Genomic DNA, 6354 nt, shown 5'->3' with positions numbered 1-6354 from the left:
CTACATCGGTACCCACCACTCACTCAGTGGAGTCAATTCCAACTCATAGCGACCTTATAGACAGGGTAGAACTGCCTCATAAGGTTTCCAAGGCTGTCAATTTTTTTGCCAGGAAGACTGCCACACTTTTGTCCGTGCAGTGGCTGGTGGGTTGAGACTACTGTTGGGTTGTCAGCCAGCGGCTAACCACTGCGACCCCAGGGCTCTTTCTACATCAATAACTTATAAAAATAACAATTTACGAAACAGAATAGAGCTATAGTAATTGCTAATACTCATATAGTATTTATAGAGTATGAGATTTTTTTCTAAGTGCATTACATATTTCCATTGATTTAATCATCATAACAACCTCTCGAGGTCAGTATTATGATTATTCTTATTTTACAGATGAGGAAGCTGAGGTTTGGAGACATTAACTTGCCCAAGGTCATACAGTGTGCAAGTGGGGAATCCAGGCAATCTATGCTCTTAATCACTAATCAACAAAAATACAGCATAAAATATAGTAAAATGTTAGTGGTAGAGTCTAGGTAGCGGTATATGGGTGCTCACTGTAAAATTCTTTAAGCTTTTCTGTATGTTTTAATATTTTCGTAATAAAATGTTGGAAAATATAGCTAAGAATAAACAACAAGAAATATTCAGGACACTAAATAAAACTACGAAAGTTATTGGTTTAAGTGTAGAGAATAGTGAGATGTACCATATTCATGGACTGCAAGAAAACATTCCAAATATGTTAGCTTTCCTCCAGCTAACATAAACTTTAGTTCACCCCAATCAATATCTCAACTCTTCCTTTAAACTAAATAATTCTAAAGTTTAGCAGTCATGGTAAATATTCCAGAACAGCCAAGAATACTTTCCAACAATAAAGAAGGTAAATTTGTCCTATCGAATATTATCTTGTATTACAGATGCAGAGTAATCAAAATAAGATACGACTAGTGCCACACTGGAGCGCTAGAGGCACAGTGGTTAAGAGCTACAGCTGCTGATTGGCAGCTTGAATCCTCCAGCCGCTCCTTGGAAACACTGTCCTATAGGGCTGTTATGGGTAGGAACGGACTGTATGACAATGGGTTTGGTTTGGTTGGTGCCAATATATGCACATAAATTAGTGAAAAGGAATCCCAAGCCCAGAAACAGACTTGATTATTTAAATTTAATATATTATAAAGGTGGCATTTCAAAACAGTGAAGTAATAATGATGAATTAATCAATAAGTGACATTAGGACAACTAGTTAGCTGATCAAGTTGGGTTCCTACTGAACATGTTATATGTCACGCAATTCCAGTAAAATTTTATTTTAAAGTAAAAGAATTACTAAAATGTCTAAAGAAAGGTGGTTCTATACATAATTTTGAGATAAGAAACTATGCTATACATAGTTTTTTGATTAAGGGTCTTATTTGCACGAGTCGGTTTCTAAGTTAAAAGGGCATCTATTGGAAGGATTCTAGAGTGTCTTCAGGAATTCAAAAAGATATGATCTGCCAGTCTGTGGAAGGTTAGGAACCAGTGTATCTCTAGGCATCAGAAAGTAAAACCAAAACCAAACCAAACCTGTTGCCATCAAGTGATTCCAACTCATAGTGACCCTACAGAACAGAGTAGAACTGCCCCATAGAGTTTCTAAGGAGCACCTGGTGGATTTGAACTGCTGACCTTTTGGTTAGCAACTGTAGCACTTAACCATTATGCCATCAGGGTTTCCACCAGAAAGTAAGGTGCCCTCTAAACCATCACCCTTAACATGACTCCGTTCTAGCAACTCCTGTCTGTGTTATTCAATTCAAAATTCCGAATCTTGGTGAGACCATTGATCAGTTAGCTGTGATCAGGCATAGACATGATAGAGATCCCTGTGGATTGGGGAGGGGAAGAGGGACAGTTCTCAATGAAGGGGAAAATCATTGTGAGCCACTCAATCATTCCAAGAGGCGTCTACCTCACAGAAGTCTTTCTGAGAATGGCACAACCTTCTTCCCCTAAAAAAAAAAGATAAAGGAAAAGATTCATGGCATGGGTTACAGGAAATTTTCAATTGTGATCTTAAAAATATTATAAAGTTAAATAAAAGAGAAGTGAAATTTGGGAATAAGCTATCAGAACAACTTGACAAAGTACTAGTATTTTAGTAATTCTTTTAAATCTTTAAGAAAAAAATAAACACCTAAACAATGGTCAATGAACAAATAAGCAATTCATACTTAAAAAATTACCTATGTGTAGGAACTTTTAAAAGAATAATAAGAATACTTCAGGCAACTCAATGGCAACAAATTTTAAAACCTAGAGGATATGGATTATTTCTTAGCAAAATATAATTTACTAAAATTGACCAAAATAGTGGAAAGCTTGAATAGACCAAATAACAGCAGTGATTAGAAAAGTGATTAGAAATTTACAATGGAAAATTGCCAAGGATTAGATGGATTCATTGATGAATTTTATCTAAGCTTTAAAAAACAACAACAAAAACAGTATGTTTTTAAAATATTCCAGACTAAGGAAAAAGACGTGTGCTTCTTAAATCATTTAATTATATTAAAAAAACCAAAACCAAACCCGTTGCCATCGAGTTGATTCCAACTCATAGCAACCCTACTGGGCAGAGTAGAACTGCCCCCATGGGGTTTCCAAGGAACGCCTGGTGAATTCGAACTGCCAAACTTTTGGTTAGCAGCCGTGGCTCTTAACCACTATGCCACCAGGGTTTCCTATAATGACATAAATAGAACTTTAACGCTAAAACATGATTTTTTAAGTAAAAAAAAAAACTGTACATAAACTTCATTTCTGACTATAGATACAAATAATCTAAATGAAATATTAACAATGCATTAAATGAATAATACATATAAAACGTATGATCAAGCAAGTTTTTTTCTAATATAAGTGTCATGGATTGAATCATGTCCCCCCAAAAATGTATGTATCAACTTGGTTAAGCCATGATTCCCCGTATTGTGTGGTTGTCCTCTATTTTGTGATTGTAATTTTATGTTAAGAGGATTAGGGTGGGATTGTAACACCACCCTTACTCAGGTCACCTCCCGATCCAATGTAAAGGGAGTTTTCCTGGGGCGTGGCCTGTGGCAGTGTTAAGAGATAAAAGGAAAGAGGAGCAAGCAGAGAGTGGGAGACCTCATACCACCAAGAAAAGAGCACCAGGGCAGGGCTTGTCCTTTGGACCCGGGGTCCCCGTGACTGAGAAGCTCTTGGACCAGGGGAAGATTGAGGACAAGGACCTTCCACTAGAGGCAAAAGAGAGAAAGCCTTCCACTGGAGTTAACGCCCTGAATTTGGACTTTTAGCCTACTGTACTGTGAGGAAATAAATTTCTCTTTGTTAAAGCCATCCACTTGTGGTATTTCTGTTATAGCAGCCCTGGATCACTAAGACAATAAGGGCGGTTCAAAACTAGGAAATACGGTAACATAAACCTATTACATCAGATTGAAGAGGAAAAACCATGTGATCATGTCAATTGTTACTGAAAAGGACATTAATAAACTTCAGCAGTCATTACTAATATATTTATATTTGTTTAATAAACAAATAGTTATAGAGCACTGACCATTTACCAGTTTTTGTTCTAATATACTAAAAACTGTAAACAGAATATGAATAGAAGGAAACTACTTATAACAAAGACTACAAAAAATAGTAAATAGTACCCTAATTTGTGCAACACTAAACCATTTGATTAAAATCAGGAACTTGCTATTGAATACTTTTTAATGAATTTTATTGTCTTTAGGTGAAGGTTTACCTAGCAAATTAGTTTTCCAATCAATAATTCATATACAAATCATTCTGTGACATTGGCTGCAATCCCCTCAATGTGTCAGCACTTTTTTTGCTATTTCATCCCGGGGTTCCCCATTTCCATTCTTCCAGTTTACTGTCCTTCCCTACCTTCTTATCTTTAGTTTTGTGTTGCCCTTTTGGTCTTGTATAGTTGATTGCTCTAAGGAGCACATTCTTCCTGGGTGTTATTGTTTATTCTATAGTCCTTTGTATTATTTGGCTGAAAGGTGGTCTCCAGGATTGTCTTTAGTATTAAGTTAGAAGGTTGTCTCAGGGCAGTAGTCTTGGGGCTTCCTCCAGTCTCTTTCAGACCAGTAAGCCTGGTCTTTTTTTTTTTTTTTTTAATTTTGTTCTAGAATTTTTGCCCATTTTAACCAGGACCCTCCATTGTGGTCCTGGTCAGAGTGATTAGCAGCGGTAGTCAGGCACTATCTAGTTCTTCTGGTCTCAGGTGAGAGGAGACTGTGGTTCATGTGGGCCATTAGTCCTTTGGACTAATCGCTTCCTTGAATCTTCATTTTTCTTTGCTCCAAGTGGAAACAGACCAAATAGTTGCTTCTTAGATGGCCACTGGAAAGCTATTAAGACCCCAGATGCTACTCACCACACTAGGATGTAGAACATTATCTGTATGAACTGTTTTGCCAATTGATTAGATATCCACCAAGACTGTGGTCCTTAGCCTTCAAGTCTTGTAGTTCAGTCTTGATATCTAAATAGTTTCTATAACTGTGCCTCTTTAAGCTCTACTATATATGTGTGTGTGTGTGTGTGTATACATAATATCACACACAAGTAAAATTTTGCTGAAGATCATTCAAAAGCAGCTACAGCAGTATATTGACAGGGAACTGCCAGAAATTCAAGCCAGATTCAGGGATATCATTGCTGATGTCAGATGGATCTTGGGTGAAAGCAGAGAACACTAGAAAGATGTTTACCTGTGTTTTGTTGACTATGCAAAGGCATTTGACTGTGGATCATAACAAATTATGGATAACATTGTGAAAAATGGGAATTCCAGACAATTATGCTCATAAGGAACCTGTACATAGATCAAAAGGCAATTGTTCAGACAGAACAAGGGGATACTGTGTGGTTTAAAGTCAGAGTATGTATGTCTATTCTTATCACAGCTCTTGTTTTTCTAGGATATATACCTAGGTGTGAGATTGCTGGATAATATGGTATTTCTATTTCTAGCTTTTTAAGGAAGTGCCATACCATTTTCCATAGTGGTTTTACCATTTTGCAGTCCCATCAGCAATGTATAAGAATTCCAATCTCCCCACAGCCTTGACAGCATTTGTTGTTCTCTGTTTTCTTGATCAGTGCCATTATTCCTGGTGTGAGATGGTATCTCATTGCAGTTTTGATTTGCATCTCATCTTTTCCTGTGTTTATTAGCTGGGTGAGTGCCTTCTTTTGTGAAGTGTCTGTTCAGATCATTTGCTCATTTTTAAATTGGATTGTTTATCTTTTTGTTGTTGAGGTGTTTAAGTTTTCTATAACTTTTAGAGATTAGACCCTTGATGGGTATGTTGTAGCCAAAATTTTTTTCCCAGTCTGTAGGTTCTCTTTTTACTCTTTTGGCGAAGCCTTTTGATGAGTTTAAGTGTTTATTTTTAGGAGATCCCAATTATCTGGTTTATCTTCTGCTTTTGTGCATTTTTAGTTATGTTTGGTATTCTATTTAATGATTGCATTTTTTTTTTTAACATTGGGAGGATTTATCAAACTCAATAATAAAAGGAAGCTAGCTCAAATTTTGGAAAGGAAGAGATGGAGCTATCTCTTTTTGCTGATGACATGACTTCATATCTAGAAAAGTCCAAGTCTCTGATAAAAACTACCAGAATTAAAAGGTGAATTTGATGTGAAGTAGTGGTCTTATAAGAAATACATGAAAATAAATATCTTTATTGCTCCAGAAATGAACATCTAGAATGCAATGGGGGGAAATATTTCCTCTTCAATAGCAGCCAGAAACTATAAAATACTTAGAATAAATTTAATAATGATATGCTATAGGTGAAGAAAATGAAAAAATTATTATGAGACATAAAATACACCTTGAATAAATGAAAAGGCATAGTATTCTTGGGGAAGATTTGATATCATAAAAATGTCAAATAATAAAAAAGTTTTATTACAACTTCTATTAGAATACTAATAGGGTTTTGTTTTGATTTTGGAACTAGATAAAAAGATCTTAAAATTCAGGAGGTGGGGCCAAGATGGCGGAATAGTCAGATGCTTCCTGTGGTCCCTCTAAAAACAAAGACCCGAAAAAACAAGTGAATCAATCATATAATACAGTCTAAGAGCCCTGAACGTCAAAGACGAAGTTGAGGAATTGGACTGAGTGGCAGGAGGAGGGAGAGACAGTTCAGAAGCAGCAAGGAGTTGCCAGACCTCACCCAGCAGGAACCGGCACCCTGAGGCCGGGTCAGCTGGTGCCAGTGGTGAGGCAAGCAGTGGTGCTTGGGATGCATTTTCCACATCGGGAAAGACTGAATGGCAAAGTCTATT

The 6354-nt window shown here is 36.6% G+C and overlaps 1 protein-coding gene across 2 annotated transcripts in view; it reads left to right on the top strand.

The window, feature by feature from the left end:
• COL9A2 (collagen type IX alpha 2 chain) overlaps window positions 1-6354 on the top strand; it is a 135146-nt gene that overhangs the window by 764 nt on the left and 128028 nt on the right. Inside the window, exon 2 of one of the 2 annotated variants that reach the window (XM_049878899.1) lies at window positions 5155-5233. The exons of the other annotated variant lie outside the window; for it this stretch is intronic. The gene's annotated coding sequence lies outside the window, so the exon portion shown is untranslated. The remainder of the gene's footprint in view (window positions 1-5154; window positions 5234-6354) is intronic. 2 annotated transcript variants of the gene reach the window in all.

Source organism: Elephas maximus, chromosome 3 (genome assembly GCF_024166365.1).
Source record: "Elephas maximus indicus isolate mEleMax1 chromosome 3, mEleMax1 primary haplotype, whole genome shotgun sequence".
Taxonomy (NCBI): domain Eukaryota; kingdom Metazoa; phylum Chordata; class Mammalia; order Proboscidea; family Elephantidae; genus Elephas; species Elephas maximus.
This window is presented reverse-complemented; position numbering and strand designations above follow the sequence as displayed.